This window comes from Schistocerca serialis, chromosome 11 (genome assembly GCF_023864345.2).
Source record: "Schistocerca serialis cubense isolate TAMUIC-IGC-003099 chromosome 11, iqSchSeri2.2, whole genome shotgun sequence".
Lineage (NCBI taxonomy): Eukaryota > Metazoa > Arthropoda > Insecta > Orthoptera > Acrididae > Schistocerca > Schistocerca serialis.
The window spans coordinates 159,385,783-159,405,477 of record NC_064648.1 but is presented as its reverse complement, the minus strand read 5'-3'; the positions used below and the strand labels follow the sequence as shown (position 1 = coordinate 159,405,477).

The following is a 19,695-nucleotide window of genomic DNA, read 5'->3' as shown; positions in this document are numbered from 1 at the left end:
CTAACTGCAGACAACATGAATATTATTGAAATGGGGGACTTTTCTGGCTCGGTTCACCACGTCTATCGCTTCCAGACTGTTGTCACTTAAGGCTTTATGGGAATGAATGGTCTACAGCCGGATAGTACTGACAATTCTACTTCTATAGGCCACATCGACACAAGACCAACAACAAAATGCTGATGTTTAAACCTTGTGGATCTAATACAGAGTAGGAAACACATGAAAATAAGCAGTGATAAAATATGTTCGAGCTAAGAGTAGCCATCACACACATTTAGATACGGCAAGAGAATGTAGTTGTTTGGTACATTTACAGCCAAAAATTTATTAATTTGCTAGGAATTCAGAAAGAGATGTGAATGTGGGACATATGCTGCACATGTAGAATGATAGGTCTTCAAATGAAAGCAGCCTTCAGATTAAGCATTAGGAGCACTGCACCAAACTTCCTTTAATATTGTTTGATTGGAGCAATTAGTGACCTTTTTCAAGATGATGAGGAGGTGGTTGGGCAGAGCATTCTTCTATCAACTGATGAGCACTGCATCTCCATCACAACCCTCACTCTGTGGAGAAATATATGTAGAACATTAAAATATGACAATCTTCAGTTTTGGGAAAGATAAACTGTTCAACATTCATTTGGATCCTAAATCTGAGTATTTAAAATACATGAATAATACATTCCTTGTACATTCTAAATGTATCTCTACATGGCTACTCTGCAAATCAGTTAACTGCGTGACAGAGGTTCATCAAATCCCCCTTCACACTAATTCTCTATTATTCCACTCTTGAACAGCTGTATCTTTGTGTGCAACCTCTGGTTTCTCTTATTTTATTATGATGACAGTTTCTCCCCATGTATATTGGCATCAGCAAAATAATTTCGCGTTTGGAAGAGAAAGTTGGTGACAGAAATTTAGGGAGAAGATTCTGCCGCAACAAAGAACGCCTTGTTTTAATGGTGTCTATCTCAAATCCTGTATCACATCTGTGACTCTTTCTCCCTATTTCACGATAGTACAAAACATGCTGCTCTTATGTGAACTTTCTCGATGTATTCTGTTAGTACTATGTGGTAAGGATCTCCCAGAATACACAGCAGTACTCTAAAAGAGGACGGACAAGTGTGGTGCAGGCAGTTTAGTACATGTTACATTTTATAAGTGTTCTACCAATAAAACGGAGTCTTCAGTTTGCTTTCCCCACAACATTAAGGCATATTAATCCAGCAGAGCAGTGTTAGCGATAGTTACTTGGAGTTTGTGTAGCATTGTTGTATATCTGAAAACATGTTTTCACAATGTAGCTTTACGTAGTTCATAAATCGTGTCAAAAGTTTCACTCAGAATGTTTCTACTAAATGTGTGTATAAATTTAGAAATACAAGTTTGTGTTCAAACAGTAACCAAACTTTTCTTTGTACTCAAAACACAGAAAAATGTTAAGTAACCATGATTAAATTTGTTCTTCGTGTGGTTGGTTACAGAATGAAAAATTTAAAACAACTATATGCAGTCAGTTCAAAAGAAATTCAGGTATAGGCAGTATAAAAGTTCCTTCACATACTTAAACCATCCATCTTTTGTTACAATTGAAATCCCAATGAAATGCACCAACCACCTATAAGACCCGTACTTGCAACTTGATGGTACGTCATACTGCCAAAAGTTGCTCTCTACACTTTTACACCTGACATAACACATTCATGCAGTTCAGAATTTTGTTATACAGCAGGAAGAGCAAAAGTTTTGGTTGCTTTGACTTTTAGTAGCTAATGCAGAAAAGGAAATGAGTTAATTCCGGCGTAGAAATAGTCAGTGGATTGTCATTTTGACTCTCAGCTGCTTTCACATTATCTCTGTGCAGCCACATTCCCATATGTGAGTGGTCTTTGGGCACGCTTTGAATGACAAGGCATACCGCAGTTAACTTGTAAACAGTTCTCTCCATAACTTCTCACTAAATATTTTAGTTCCCTGTCCCACACATTTCTATGCCCAGAGTAGTTACCTGTAGGATTGTCTTACATTTTTCTACAATTTTGAACATTTACATTGTAATGGTTCCACCTGCTTTTAATTTCTTTGTTTGTCGGTTGTCCTCGGTGTCGACATACAGCATTGCTACACTGGCTCAAAATGGGTTGTGGATTCCGACACACACAGTACTGTAAATCATGTAGCCAACAGGTACACAGTTGCGTTTCACAGTACTTTCATTTTCACTTTGCACAACCCCAAATATTACACAGTTATATGGCCAGTGCACTATTATTTAACCTTTGATAAGCCTCATTAATAGTTATCAGTCAAAACTCCACATACTGCTACAATAGTTTCTTGTTGAACATCTATGAGCAGTATAACCTAACCCAAAGTTCACAGTTCCTTGAAGAATAATCAGGTATGTATGGAGCATAGACTGTTGCTGTTTTTACACATGGCCTAAATGTTTAACATTTGTTCCACAGTTAATTTGAAGCATTGTTGTTCGAACCAGCGTAGGTTACTCGTCTGAAACTTGGCCATGGACTGACTGTCTCATGACCAAAAATCTGGCCCTTATATATTGTCACAATAATAAGTGCTGAAACTACACATTGTTCGAAGTTAAATTATATGTCAATAATAGAATTTAAGTTACAAAACAGTCACTGATTTCACCCACGATACTAACTGGGAATAGTCAAAATAAATTGAAACATAAATTACATACATAAAACTAAGCACAAAATTAGATCTGGTGTTATTTACTTTAAAACTGAGGGCCAATCTTTATCTTTTATGGAAATGCAGATTATATTCTGTATGTTAATGACAATTAATTAGAAGTAACAAAACTAATTTAAGGAGGCAGATGGCAAAACAAGAGGGTAATTAAAATTATCCCGGCTTGCTTCGTCACATCAGTGTAGAGTGTACATTTTCTTGCCCAATGTGATAGGTCCAGTACGTCAAATTGTTAACCGGGTTGGTAATATATACTGGCAGTGCGCCACTGGTTGCCAATGATTATGACTCCTGTCATAACTAATATGCACTTTTCCGTTGTGTTAATTGAATGGAAATGAATTATCAAGAGGAAGGAGCCTAGTAAATTGTGGAGTAGCTGGCGAGACAAATTATATCGGCTACTTTATTAATCAATCAAGGCTCCAGTTAAAATATCATAGGCTTAATAGGAATGCTGAGTGCTGCAAATCGGCTTGCTACACAGTCAGCACTGTTACACACCTCTGCTGCAAGAGCTTCCAGCTACAATGTCCAGGGCCATTTTGTACACTGCACTGTCCCTCTGATTGTTGACTAATCTGTTCACAAGAGCTCCTACCTCATCTATCTTCTGTGTAGACTTGTGGAATAAATCTAACATCTAAAGTCAATAATTATTGTAACGCATGGGTGTATTTACATCAGTACAAAAAAATCCTAAATTCTTGTCCGATTGATTTGTATGGTTACAGTGACATAACTGCAAAACAATTAATTTGTGTTTGTCATTTCTTGTCTGACATAAAAACCATGCTGTGTCAGTGGTTTCCATTCCTGGCTAATAGACATTTTAAGTTTTGTACCTGTTAGTGAAACTTTCCTCGTAATACTGATTTAAAGGTGATTCATTTCATTGATCAATGAGTATGTAGTGTCATTACTTAGCCAACACTGGTCATAAATCAGTTATTCAGCAACAGTTCCATTATGAAAAGTCTTTCCACCATCAACACTAAGTTACAAAAGATAACTGCTACATAAAATGATGTTAAAACAATATATACTGCCACAGAAAGATTTATATTTGTTCATAATTGCCAAAAAGAGAGAGAAATTACAAACAACTGATAGTTTTGTAAACCAGGAAGTAACAAAATTAATACCTACAGAAATGCTGTAATTCATACCTAAAACTGTGACTTGGCTATTGTTGAACAGCACTTTTCTCCCCATTTCTCATTATTTAATAGAGGTACTCTTGGCATTCAAGTACATAAATATTACTGGAGAAACTAAAGCGTTTGAAGTAAAAAAGGTTGTGGAAAGGTGTGTCAAGCAATTTATTATGTTTAGGAATATTTCAGTAATGTTAAGTCATTCCTTGTGCTAAGAAGTGGATCTGTAATTGTAATGGTTTTAAAGGAAGTTACAAAACTCCTTTGCAAATTATTATTGGTGTTAAGTTCAAAATAGTGGAAAGATACACACTGGATGAGATTTGTCTTGTGATTTCTTTAAACTATGTGGGGAAAGTGTTAGGAACTGAAAAGCAAATTATAGTTTAATGGCAAGGTGTCACTATTTGCTGCTCGGCACACAAGCCAAAACCGACATCATTGTTAAAAATGGAACATAAAAAAATGTTGCATGTACCTCACATTACAGATTCGAGTCTTGCCAGACGTCAAGTACGGATCAGGGCAGCAGTAAATACTAAGACTTACGTACGGAGTGCTAACTTTTGGATTGCGGGGAGCCACCAATGCCACAGGTCAGTTGTGGTCTCTGCACGGTCCTCGGTCAGAAATGGTAGGTGACATGTCGGAGGTGGTTAGTCTCACGTTTCTGGCAAATTGCCTTTTACAGTACTCGAGCTCTGTTACAGTCCTCCAATGCTTCTTCCAGTGCATTTATTATTTTGAGCATTTACTGGGACCTTTCTCTACCCATATGGCGTACATGTTCCTTCATTTGTTCATTTAGGTCATTTATACCTAGACAGCCATACAGGTGGACCGGTACTGCCCTGGATTTCTCGCTTGTGTTCTCACCACTCGTACCTCACTTCCGTAACTAAGGCTCGATACTGCTGTCGTGCTTTTAATGCATTTTCCATCTCCAGTAATACTTAGGCTAACAAGATTTCTAAGAAAAAACTGGGACACTTGGGTTTATTTATTTATGTTATTTATCCATCGTTGACAATAAATATTGTATGGATGTCGCCAAGGGTACATGTAAGCCATTTCAAAGAAATGGGACACAAACAATATACGTAAAAAAGTACAAAACAAAATAATACAATGAAGTTAATAATAATACAATGAAATTAATATAGCCTATATACATCCCTGCTTGTTATTTTAAATGCATAGTCTGTTTTTCATAAGGCTTTAGTTTTGTCCTCCCTAAATGGCAAGTCCTTATATACACAACACTGCTTAAGTATATATTTACATCACACAATAGCTGTCCTTTAAGTATGTAAATGTAATGAATGATTAGGTAATGAATGATTAGGTACAGATAGAGTATTTTCCATTTTGCCTTTATAAATATCATCAGAAAAAAATTTATTGACCTACATAGTCATTTACAGAATAAAAACATTGTTCTACTAGAAATTTTTTAAATTCTGTTTTAAATTTGTTATCATCTTCTAACTGCCTGATGTTGACTGGCAGTGCATTGACAGTTTGGCACCGATATGGCTCACATGCCTTTGTGTATTCATTCGTTTTGTTTGCTGAGTATGGAGTGCTGCGCTATTACGGGTATTGTAGTTATGAAAGTCGGCATTTGTCTGAAAATCTGCAATGTGGATCCTGACATACAACACACATTTGTATATGTATAATGATGGTATAGTAAGTATTCTAAGCTTTTTGAATATGGGTTTGCAGTGTGTCTGTGGATGGCCCTCTTCTGCAACAAAAAAATTTGTTTTAGGCACCCTGTTGTGGAACCCCAAAATATTATTCCGTATGTGGCAAGAGATCGGAAATAGCCGAAATATGCCATTCTGGCACCCTCTGAGGTACAAACGTTTGCAATAATTCTGAGGGCAAAACAGGCTGAATTAAGTTTCTGTGCAAGTTTTATTACATGGTCATTAAAATTTAAGTTTTCATCCACATGAATCCCCAGCAATTTTGTGGATGTCACTCTGTCTAAGGCTTTGTCACCCCACACCAGATCGAGATTTACATTTTGTCATCGTTTCCCAAACTGCATATAATTTGTTTTATTTACATTCAATGTCAATCTGTTTGCATTGAACCTAGAGTGGATGTAGTTTAGTACTTTATCAGCAGTTGTTGGTAGCAACTGCTTTGGTGCACTTATTATCACACTAGTATCATCTGCAAATATTATTGCTTTGGCTGCATCATCTGAGGTGTGAAAATCATTTATATAGACAAGAAACAATATGGGCCCTAGGATGCTGCCTTGTGGTACTCCTATTTCTACACTTTTTGCCTCTGATACTAAATTTATTTTGTGGTTGGAGTAAGGTGATGTCAGTCCTACAACCTGTGTTCTGTTTTTTAGGTATGATTCAAACCATTTTTTTCCTATCCCATGTACACCCAACACTTCCAGTTTTTCTAAGAGAATGTCCTGGTTCACAGTGTCAAAAGCTTTGGAGAGGTCTAAATTTACTCCTACTACACTATAATCTTTTTCTAGATTTTTGATTATTTGTTCAGTGTAGCACGTTACTGCTGTTTCGGTATTTTTACGTGCTTGGAAGCCGTGCTGATTTCTGTTTAGTAAATTATGGTCACTTAGATATCTGTTGATTCGGTGCTTCATCAGTTTTTCTAATATTTTTGAAAATGCTGGGAGGAGAGACATTGGGCGATAGTTTTTTACCTTATACTTGTCGCTGTTTTGAAATAGTGGCTTCACTTTTGAAATTTTCAGCCTTTCCGGAAACGTAACTTTTTTACTAAAGTCATACTTAGCATTGTCAGTTGACGTGATTTTTTAAAATCGATAATATGACACTGTGGGTGAAGTACCAATAGCGAGAATGCATCTTCATTTTGTGAATCGGAAAGGAAAATGTCGGAACATAATATATAAACAAAATTATTTTCTTCAGAAATAATGACTGACATACTATTTTAATAGCTTGGAAATATTTTTATGCAATGTTTAGTCACAAACTTGGTACAATTTGTTAATCCTAAAAGCTATGTAACATAATTGGTAATCAGATACAGATATCTTCTTACTAAAATTTAACACATAGTCTGACTGCAGATGGTCAAGGTAAGTGTGTATACATGCCAAACAATATCCAATAAGCACTGCTGACACACACGGCATCACTCACATAATTCACAAAATCAACTTCCATATAGCCGCAGTCACATTAGGAGAAATGTAAAGCTGGCTCCTTTACACCTTTGGTTTAGCTTTTACTTGGCTTGAGGGTCATAAAGTGGATTATCAGTAAGTTAGAGGTGGGGATATGTAGTACCCAGTTTTGTTTTCAGCATCTCTCTTACTCTTTCTTCTGGCAGAGGGCTCGTTAAACTAAATGTGGTAGGCCTATATGTCGTGAAAATATGTATTTCGATAATGTTCTACTACGAAATTTGTTTTTGGAAATGCTTAAGTGAGAAATATTATTGCACTCATTTTGTTTCTCAATTAAAAATCAGTGTCCCAAATGGTTTTCTGGGTGCAGCAGGACTTCTGGTCTTCCTAATAATATTAGTGTTGTTGAACCTGATGAGTACCTCTGTTAATGAAAAATGCTATTCAACAATGGTGAAGTTTCAGTCAGGGTATGAATTACAGTATTTTGGCAGTTTCCAATTTTGTGTCATTAGACTGTCCACAAAATTATTGCGTGTTCGTCCATTTATCTTTGGTGCTGACCGAAACAAAACTAACTATTTTATGTAACCATTATATTATCTTTTGTAACTTAGTTTTGATACTGAATATAAAAATTACTGTAGAGAACTACTGCCAATACTGGTTAGGTGATATTAGACACTCATACATTTCACTTGCCAATTAACTTTAAATTAATACTCTGAGCAAAGTTTCACCGACAACAGGGACAAGACTGAGAAGTGTCAGTTATGAGTGGAAGTCATTGGGATCGGCATGGTTTTCGTGTGGGACAAGGAGTGACTGACAAAATGTAATGGTGTTGCTGTGTGCGTGTGTGTCACTGTCACCACACAAATCACTATGATGGGAATTCAGGATTTTACATACTGATGTGAATGCGAACACTGATATGAATGTGTAAGATTATAGAAACCAGTCAAATGGAATGATACAGGCAACTACTACCAGCACAATAATGTGTGGAACAGAGGAATGGAAATGAAAGTTTACATAATGGGACCAAGGAGTGGTGATGGTGATCACAATTATGTTTGGTTTGTGGGATGCTCAACTGCACGGTCATCAGCGCCCGAGTCCAATTTTTACACAGTCCAATTAGCCACTGTCACGGGTGGTAGTGGTGATAAAATAACACAAACACCCAGTCCCTGGGCAAAGAAAATCGCCAACCCGGCCAGGAACAGAACCCGGGACCCCGTGTCATAGAGGCAGCAACGCTAACCGCTAACAATGAATTGTGGGTGGATGCTAGGGAGAGAACTATTTACAAGTGAACTGATGGACACCTTGTGTCTAATTCAAATCACACACACAGGTCACTTGTACATGGGAAGATGCTCCACAGGTATAACCTGAAAACAACTAAGGTTTACAACAGGAAGGACAGGCCTCTGAGTTTTCTATACTTGACTATACTTAGGGGTTTCCTTCTGTGAATATGTAGCTGCATCTCTTTCTCAGCTTGCTTCTGAAATTCTTTTACAGTTGTTCCACATATGGAAACTAATTTAATTTTTGGTAAACAATTTGGTTGTATTCCTATGTGATGTTTAAAAAGATTAATTTGCTCCAATATTTTATTTTTGAAGACTAATTATGATCTTACTGGTTGCATGTGCTGGAATGTGTGTCAGTTTTATCCAACAAACTAGGTGAGTCAGGAATGACCTTCAAGAGAAGTCACTGCAACATTCTTTCCAGACTTTGCGTCAGCAGAATCAACTCACACTGAAACCTTGTAGAGCGTAACAGAGCAACTGGCCATTCAGACACCGTCAGTTATGTGACTGGCTACTGCAGCTTCTTCATTATGGAACTTTGGTCTGTGCATGCTCATTCCTTTTCTACACTGAGGCACAGCTGCATTTATTAGCCTGTGTGAACTCTCAGAACAGGCAATTTGAGTTTCTCATCAGCTACACCGAGAGACTCTACGAGATGTGGAAACATGAATGTGACATGCCATTAGTGTAACAGGAATTATTGTTCCAAACGCTCTCTACCAAACTTACTTCTGACATGTGAGACAGGACAGAAAGTTGGTCAGCATCAGTCGTAATCATCTTTTTAGTGTCGATCTAGATTTTGGTTAACAGTGCAAAATCAGTGCTGTATATACGAATTGTACAAGAATCAGACAAACAGTACACTGAACAAAAGCCATCTGACAGTTGTACGTAACTCCAATTCCGTGATTACATACTGTTATAATCATATAGAATCAATGTAATTATACCACACATTCCCATATAACTTTGACAAGTACTAGCGTGAGTCCAACTGACACAGCTGTTATTCGTACATTCATACAACTACCTGTTTGTCACACTGGATAGCCAACATCTATTTTGCTACTCATCATAAAACATTGGGTTAAAATTGTATATAAAAGTACAGTGAATTCAGAAAACAATTACAATAAAACACCATTTTGTCTATAGCCACAAATTCAAGAACCCTTACAAGTGTTACATTGCATAGAATCACTTATTCCCATGAAATGCAACATGATGAGACATGTTAATATACTGCAGCCTTCATTCAGAGAACCAACCAAACAACTAAGCATGTTCACACACCACCGACATGTAGGACAGTATTAAAAGCTGTTATCCACACATGGGTAAAAGATACTTACAGTTTTCCTAAAAGTTTTGGTGTGATTTAGAGAACACAAAACAATTGCTGGACATTCATTATGTCGTGCAGATCTCATCAATGAGGATGTACGCATTAACGAAAGAGAAGCAACCCTAACAGATTAGCCTGCACACTGTATTAACAGTTATGGCAGAAAAAAAAGGGGTGGCTGGTTGTATAATGTCATAAATCCAAATAGTGGTGTACTTCACCTGCTGTTTGTGTTTGCTATGTTTTGCCCTGTTGGGTCTGCCACACACTATATTATTTTGGATTGTTTGCCTTTATGAATTTTTCTGACAGATCCACTGCATGTACAAACTTTAGAGATGAAATGAAAGTAGCTTTCTCCACAAACTACAGAAATTTGTCTGCCCTGTAAACAATAAAAATGATAAATTCTAGACTCGAGAATATAGAAAAAGCACACGTAAAACCTGTAAGCTACTACATAGGGCAAACTGGCAGGAATTTTCAAATTAGATGCATTGAACACAATTGTCAACATACATAACCAATTTACAAAATCAGCAATAGGAAAACACACACATACACATGCACGATTTAATGGAGCAGTTTAAAATTTTTGTGCACCATAGAAAGTAAAGACGAAAATTTTTAATGACAAACTGGAGAGTTACTCTTCCTCATGCTTAGATTAATTAGGATCCTTATCATAAATATGTATTTCCACATATGTATAAAATTTAATGGATAATTTGGTACTTAGCAGTTCTAAAATAAATTTCATAACTGACAACTCTATATAGTGTATGTAATGTAATGTAATCCAAAAACACTAACACCTCTGTGAACAAACTCTGTGGAACCATAGTATATTTGTAGTATGTTTTGTTTCCTAAAACAAAAAGTGTAAGTGATGATTTGCACATGTGTGACATTCTGTGTAATGGAGATAGCACAATCCCTCTAAGCAGACAAACAAAAATGCCATTTCTAACATCAGCATTTAAAAATACTGTCATTTTGTCTGATTTTGCATCTGCAATGGGAGACAAGCAGAAATGTAATTATCTGTTGTGACTTAAACATTAATATGATGAAGCCTGATAAGGCTAGCAACATATATGTGAATATTCTAAGCTGTTATGGAATATCCTCCCTTGTTAATTGTCCAACTAGAATAACGAAAGAATCCTCCTCATCTATAGATCATGTAGCTACAGATGTTGCTAGTAAAAAATGTCATATTGTTGTCCAAAACCTGGGCCTATCAGACCACCTCTGCCCGATCTTAAAAACTAACATTCATGTAGAAACTACTCCTAAACTTTGTACATACAAAAGAATGTTTTCCAAATCAGCCCTGTATCAGTTTAAATACCAGCTAGAATATGAAGATTGGAGGGAAGTCTATGCAGAAACCAATGCAAATCAGAAATTTATCAAGTTCATGTCAATTTTTAAACTCAGATTTGAAGAGATGTTTCCCAAAACTCTTTATCAAATTAAAACTACAAAGAGAAATCAATGGGTGACTACAGGTATCAAAAAATCCTCAGAAACTCTTAGATATCTCAACTCCATAAAAAATAATCAATCTAACCCAGAAGTTCTGCAACTCTACAAAAAGTACAGGAAAATATACAGAAAGGTGTTGCTAGCCGCAAAAAAAAACTTTCAAACAACAAAATATTACTCGAAGCTGAAAACAAGAGCAAAGCAGCCTGGAACATCGTCAAACAGGAAACACATAACTCTGCTAAAAAGGACCTCAATTCACATATTAAAAACAAAGATGTACCAGTAGGTAACCCTAAAAAATTAGCTGATGTTGTAAACTCATATTTCAGTAGTATTGCAAAAAAATTACAGCATAAATTTCCAGATACCTATGATTTACCTACTCAGAACCAGCCAACAAACTCAATGGTGCTCTTGCCAACTACAGACAGGGAAGTGGCACTAGTAGTACACCAACTAAAAAATAAAACTTCAGTAGGACTTGATGAAATCCCAGTCTGCGTAATTAAAGCTTGTATAGACTCCATAAAGGGCCCATTAACAGACATAATTAATGAATCTTTCGAATCTGGATACTTTCCGGAGTACCTAAAACAAGCAAAAGTTATACCTATCCTTAAAAACGGAGATGTGTAAAATGTAGAGAACTACAGGCCGATCTCTATACTGTCTATCATTTCTAAAATAATAGAAATACTAGTCAAAAAGAGACTGCTAAATTACCTGAATAAATATAATCTTCTTTCCAATGACCAATTTGGTTTTAGGCCCGGAAAAGGCACACAATCTGCTATAGCACAGTTCACTAGAGTAATTTTAGAAGCACTGGACAAAGGTGAAAATGTAAGTGGTATCTTTTTAGACTTGTCCAAGGCCTTTGATACAGTTGACCACAAAATCTTACTTCATAAATTAGGGCAAATAGGAATAAGAGGTGTGACAAAGAAGTGGTTCAAATCATACTTGGAAAACAGAGTTCAACGAGTTGAGATATCACAAGTTTCAAACAATTCCCTTATAAAACATCTGTCAGACCCTGAAAAAAAAAATGTGAATATAGGCGTCCCACAGGGACGTGTATTAGGCCCAATATTGTTTCTTATATACATTAATGACTTCCCACAAAGTATCAGACATGGAGAAAAAAATACTTTTTGCCGATGACAGCAACATAGTAATAACAGGTGAAAATCCAACACAACTGTCAGAAAGAGCAAACAAGGCTCTCAATGATGTCTACAACTGGTCATTAAAAAATACAGTAACCCTAAATGTAAAGAAAACTAACTATATTAACTTCCAATTGAACAAAAAACACAATGCCACTAGAATGAAAGTTAATAATAATGAATTAGAATGTGTAACAAGTACCAAATTCTTAGGGATGAATGTAGACAGCCAACTGAAATGGACAAACCATGTCAACATTTTGGCAAAGAAATTATCCACAGCATGCTATGCTCTTAGAATCCTTTGCACCAGTATGCAATAATACCTGTCTTAAAATAACATATTACGGATATCTACACTCAGTCCTCAGCTATGGGATCATGTTTTGGGAAACAAGTGCCACTAACATACAAACTGTGTTCAAAGTACAAAAAAGAGCCATAAGGATCATAACAAACAGAAACAACAGGGCCCACTGTCTAGAATTATTTAGAAAGCTAGGAATTCTAACTGTTTCTTGTGAGTATATCTTTCAGAACTTAATGTTCATTAAGAAAAATCTCAACATGTACAACACAAACAGCCTAATACATGACCATGAAACAAGAGCTTGTCACCACATCCATCTAGATAGAAAGAACAAGGCAAAGACGCAAAAAAGTATATTTTATAATGGGATAAAACTGTACAACAAATTACCACAAGAAATTAAAGAAATAAATGAGCCCCTCACTTTCAGACAAAAGCTTAAAACCTTTCTAGTAAGTAAAAGTTGTTATACTGTAAAATAATATTTAACATAGATGTAGATTATTAGCAACATATGACATTATCACCAAAATATTATGTAATTATAAATGTGTGTATGACTAGTTATAAAAACTACACAAAATATGAGAAACCTGTTTCATTGTAAATGTAAATGTGTGCTCATGTGTTGTAAACTGACGACATCCATACAATATTTATTGTTCCATGGATGAATAAATAAATAAATAAATTAAGCAACAGAGAAGTGAGGATCCTTAAACTGTCCATTACCATAAAACAAACTAAACACACTTTTCTGAGACAAATTGTGAGATGTAAATTTTGGTATTATTCTTCCACTAATTTTACTCATCTTGCAGGACTTTTAAAACAGTTAATGTAAGTGATCTTTTATACAGGTCCTTAAGTATGACTTTAAATGCAGTTAACTCTAAGCAGCCTCAAAATAATGTGCTTCCTTTTGTCATTAGCACAACCAGTAATTTTCACTGACAGAATTAAATGCAGTTAATCTTTGAAGCACAAATACTTTGAATTAAAACAAATCAAACATTATGGAGGTTTTCACAAATGCATTACTAACTACCTCCCTTGATTTCAATCAAACACACAGTATTTCTATATATCCTGTTGCATTCAAAATTAAGCAACACCAACCATCACTTATTTTCAATCGTTTATCATATACAGGGTACTCGTATGTTAGTAATTATGTGGAATGGATCCTAAGAGGTATGACGAGAGGAACCAATTCAAGGGTCAGATACACAGTTTAACATAATTTGCCTTATTATTGCACATTAAACAACACTTAAATGTGCTGCTCCGTACTTTGACATAAATCTGACCTCTTAGATTTGCTGAAGTGATGGTGCAATATTGGTGACAAGTACATAGTGGCTACCTGGTTTCCTCTGGATGTATTTGCTCTATTACTTTCTTCTTAGTGACAAAATTACCAATTTTAGAGCCTTTCCCAATAATAGAGAACCATTTTAGAGCCGTACACACATCCGAGGCCTTTCCATATTAATCCAGGTACTGGATGCTACCCTCAGCACTTGCTCTGTTCACTCACTTGCTGCTCAGACCAGCCTTATCCAGTAGCTAGCTGCCAACTGACTGTGATCTCTCACTTGGCCCCCAGACTGAGCATCACATCCACCTGTTAACCGGCGCCAAACCAGCTTGTACATAGTTGTAAACAAACATCTTTCAAAAAATCTTAATATTTAAATACATGAACATGTCAACACAAAAGCCACATAATTATATAACATTTTCCTTCAATTAATACAAAGAATTTAAATGGTAAAGAGAAAACATTTTACACGACTTTCCACTTCATTACAATAGATCGAAGACATTATATAGTAAAAAAAATACATACCTGACATTAAACAGAATTAATCAGCACAAAATATTTACAGAATTAATTATGGTGTTACACACTTCCTATGGATAAAGTGGTGGAGTGAACTGCAGTCACTCTATAAATCAGCAAACAATCAGTGATAATGATCTGCAAGGACAAATTCGTAGAAGGGTCAGGTGGGTCACCCGAAATGGAAAAACCTGGAAGAAGAGGCACCTCAAGAAGCGGGTCACAGATCTCAACTCTTTTTCAGGAACTGCGATTCATCATCAGATATATCTGTATTATTTGAGGAAGGAGTACCCGACACAAAAAGCCACATGCTACCCTTGTAGCAGCAGATCTCTTTCAGAATAGTTTATCGTCCTTGTTAAGAGTCGCGATCAAGTTAGTATTCCACTATAAATCCATTTGTGGCCACGTGCTATTAATGGAACACCAAATTATTGCAGCTTGGCAATAGCCTTTTCTTGGAGTAGTAGGGACAAATTTAGACTGTATCTTTTTGCTTTTTGGAACACGGGCAAACATGGGTCACAGTTTAAAAATGCTGAAGAGATGATATCAACAGTAGTATGGCAACTGCAATTGGCAGAGGAAAAAGAAGAATTGTAGAACATGTTGAGAATACAAACTGTTTCATTTCTAATTGTCAACTGTTATTCACTTCATACGAGACCTCTGACTACCACAAAGACATGAACCAAAATGCTTCTGTGAAATCGTTGCAAGAACAGTGCTTCAAAACTTAATGAAAAACTCATCATCATGGGTAACACTCCATATCATTTTGTTAGACAAAACAAACTGCCTACAAAGGCAACAAAGAAGAAGACTAGTTACAAAATGTAAGCTACCGTTTGACAGTAAATTGACAAGGGCAGAATTATTAGAACCTGAGTCTCAACACATGCCAAACAATACAGTTTATATTGTGGATGAAACAGCAACATAATACGGGCATAAAGTGCTCAGATTTCCTCCCTACCATTGCCACGTCAATGCAATATAACTGATATGGGCTCAGATTCAATGTCGTATTGCTGCAGAAAATTAAAAAAAAAAATACATTGACTGAGGTGGAATGGCTTCTGAAGGAAGCAGTTGAAAAAGAGACACCAGAAGACTGGCAAAAAGTAGTGCACTGTGTGAAAGGGGTGATAACAGTGTGTCAAAGAACTGATAATATCTGCCACTACGAGCAGCGACTCCGATAGTTCGACTGACTGAATTATGTGGTGCCTCCCCATCGTACGATTGGTACTTTAATGAACATCTTACTTCCATTAATTCTTGTGTTTGCAACTATTACGATCAATTTCTCGTTCCTGTTGTCAGACTAAGGAATACTGTTCAGCCCCCTCCCATCATCTCCTTATGGTAAGGCAGACTGCATTTTAAATATATTTCACTTTGTGTAGACACCAAGATGTTATTTCATGTGTGTAGTAGTTTTACAGATATGCAGTGATAGGAGAAATTTCAGATCCGGAAAAGTTTCCTTCTATTTCAGTACCCAATGTAACACTGTTTCCACTGAAACTGAAGAGGAGAGAGACTTTAAACTTCAGTCTTGTTATGAGTTAGTAGCAAAACAATTGTGTAAAAACACCATTTTCAGAAGCATGCGTGTATATAAAGAAGTATTGCTCATAGAGCATTTCTTTTTGGGGATACAGTGTGTTAAGTTCGAAGCTGCTTATGGCTGCAAAAACTTAATCTATTTCACAAAAAATAATGTAACATTTTCCCTCACTAAAATTGAGAACAGAATTTTGACATGCTGAGGTCTACATTGTATGTAAATTTGAGATTTTTTTTTAAATTTGATTTTTGTGGAAGATGCAGGCTTTAAAATGATTTTCTGTCGCTGCAGAGAGCAATGTGGTTTGGCGGCTGCCTCCAGACTGTACTTGACATAACTGAGCCACAACTTTGGAGCCTAGATGTCAAGTGACAACTGGTTTAAATCAGACTATAATGAGGTATGTACTCTTTTGAACTGGTAGGGATTCCCATCTCCTTGCTTTATGCAGAATGGCAACTTGTTGAATACTTTTCCACAGAGTTTATGACTACACTCTGTAACCTAAGAGAGGGGCAGTGTCTACACAGAAATGGTCTTACTCCGCAATTTTGACCATCAATGTTCTACCAAAAACTTGCCATAATTGACAATTAGCACTATTATGGAGTAAATGTGCTGGGAAATGAAAGAATTGCAGGATCCTTAACCAGGCCTCTGCAAGTATTACTGTTATCTGCTTTACGCAGTAGTCTTTCTGCTTAATAAACGCTTTTACATCAGGTACACCACCCCAGAGGATAACTCCACAAAACAGGGAGAGACAATGTGTAAAATGTCAGAATGCTCCTCTTTAGGACAAAACAATGAGATGCGTCTAAAAATGAAACAGCCTGAACAGAGCTTCTTGACAAATTTGTGTTGACTCCAGTTCAGTGTATATCTCATGCTACAAATGTTACCAAAACAAAGATTTGGGGACCCTGTTTCTGATTCTCAATCTCTTGACATACTGATTTACATACAACACCATCACTCTAGGTCAGTGGTCATCAGACTTATTTGCTCAAGAGCTTACACACACATTGTGGGACAGCACCTCTGTGTCATGAGCCCCCAACTGACTAGCTACAGTAGGGCAAACAAGGTGGTCCCCATCCTCCCCTTAGCTCACAGCAGAATTCCCCATCCAACCAACCGTCTTAAAATACAGGCATTACTGCCCATGTATTTTTGATTGTCAGTGGGGAAGAAAACTATACTTTTCAGAAGCCATTAGATTCACTTGATAATATTCAGTTTGGTGGTTTTGTGTGTGTTGGTGCTCCAGCATGCCGGCAAGTGGCGTATGGTGCATAAATCGTTTAATTTATATGAAAGTGGTGATATTCAGTCACCTAAAGCTGTTCTCTGAATTTTAATCACAACTATAGACAGTAACTCAAAGACAAAATACCGCTACACCAAAGTTGTCCGTCTTTCCTTATCATCCCACCTGGTAAGTCTTCCCGACCCGTGGTTCTGGGTGACTTTTCCAAAATCTACACCCTTTCAGAAACCTCTCCAGTCATCTTCCTTCCCCTTCAATCCTTCTGCCAGAAGAAGAAACCTCTGGCTCCAAAAGCTTACATAAGAATAACCTTTTATGTGCATGTTCTGCCACATCTTGGTGAGTATATTAAATTATATACACAAGTTGTCTGGCTGTTGATAGTTACTGCTTCCTGTGCAAAGTCATGGCAGGTCCTACTTTTATTATAAAATACCATGGGTCACACAAGTACTTGATTAAGGCTGCATGTGGCTCATGATTTGATGACCACTATTCTATGTTGTTAATATAATACACATTTCCCATGTTAACCAATCATGAACAGGATTTACACACTAAATCTTCCTGCACTTAACTTGTTGTTCCCTGTGGAGAATCCTGTATGAAGGCCAGCCCAACAGACAGTTATGTTTCTGCTTGATGAATAAGCCTGTGCTTTACCACTGGGCGTCTTTTCAAAAGATTTATAGCTGTGTGTTACTACATAATATTAAACCCTGTCAGTTATGCCTCGAGTCATTGATAAACATAGCAACCCTTTCGGACCTAGTGGTCACAACTGTGTACATGAAGTTTGTTCACTAATATTTCTCTTGCAAAAAATATCAGCTGCATCCAGACCCATTGTACACATTTGTGTACATTCGTTTTAGCTATGTTGAAGCAGCTGCTGCACTCGTGAGCAGTCTGTGAACTACATAGTGAATTATACTCTGGCATTTTCCCTCTGTGGGAAGCCATTACTGCTTGATTTTATTACTATAATAGGCATGTTTAAAATTTTGTTTATGGATGTTTTATATAGTTTCCTTCTTTTATAAACACTTAGCAGTAGTTTAGTGGAATTTTCAGCAAATTCATTCTGTCTGCATTTAAATACAACGTAAACATTTGTTTACAACCTGGTCCCTAGTTGTTTAAAATAGATATCATAATCGAAAATGCGAATCAGATTTGTTTGCATGCCAATGGTAGTTTCGTTTGTTTTTCCCACTTAATTTCAGGATCAGCAGCGGGGTGGAGAATAACTGACATTTACATATGATTTTATTTTCTATATTGGTGTCTGACTTACAAATACGAATAAGAAACATCTCTCTGGGACTTGTTTCTAGGCGTAATTGAAAATAGCAAAGTTTCTGACATTAGTTTGGGGGAAGATGATGATGATGATGTATTACTTATTAAAAGCCATGTCCCACAAATAGCAGAATGGAGAACAGTGTGAAAAATTTTGGAATACAAAACTGTGCTTATGTTTCAGAAATAAGGGGGTAGTGGGACTTCCAGACCAGATGAGAGGAAACAGATCACAGAAAACCGTAAGTGATTACTTATTTACATAAAAAAAGGCAATGTGAACAGTCTGATAATCTAAAACTAACAAAACTATATAGTTATAGATCTCACTGAAACAAAACAAGTAAAAGCAAAATGAGTTTTAGTAGACACAGTGGATAAGAATGATACACGTACAGACACCATATCTGAAGGTGACGAATAGGTGTCGAGTACCGAAATGAACATTTTATGCAATGGAAACAACCCAGAATTAGATAATCAGAGACAACATAATGGTGACACCTGAAGATAAGTATCATTGCAGAAACTTACAAAGCTCCAAATTTTGAAGAATTTGATGTGTGTTCACCAATACAGTACTTGAAAAGATATGTACCTGGTGATCTGTTCAGTAGCGTGGCAGTGTATACCAGTACTTACGCACTACAAGGCAAAGCTTCATTCAAACAGACTGGAGAAGCCACCTGAAAATAAGGACAAATTTTACAAAGTCAGGCCAATCTATACAGCCATTCAAAAACACTGCAATGAACTTAATACAGAAGAAAAAAATTGTGTGGATGAAGGAATTATTCTTTTCACTGGAAAGTTTTCTGTAAAGCAGTACATCACGGGCAAACCAAGCCCTTTGGGAATCAAAGTCTCCATGCTGTATTGAAATAATGAACAGTGCACCATTTTCTTTTGTATCAAAGTGCTACACGTGAACTAAATACTACATGCTATAGAGAATTTGGATTAGAAGGTGAAGGTCATAAATTATAATTTGCCAACTCCTTGT

General features: G+C 36.5%; 1 long non-coding RNA gene across 3 annotated transcripts in view; it reads right to left on the bottom strand.

Moving 5' to 3' along the window:
* Nucleotides 1-374: 374 nt before the first annotated feature.
* LOC126427007 (uncharacterized) overlaps nt 375-19,695 on the bottom strand; it is a 28,216-nt gene continuing 8,895 nt past the window's right edge. Inside the window, exons 2-5 of one of the 3 annotated variants that reach the window (XR_007576490.1) lie at nt 19,291-19,378; nt 14,009-14,325; nt 9,947-10,110; nt 375-569 (exon numbers count right to left, since the gene is read on the bottom strand). This is a non-coding gene — a long non-coding RNA (uncharacterized LOC126427007). Of the gene's footprint in view, nt 570-6,879; nt 10,111-13,926; nt 14,326-19,290; nt 19,379-19,695 lie in introns of those variants that run through there. The other 2 variants (XR_007576489.1, XR_007576488.1) reach the window with 2 other exon arrangements.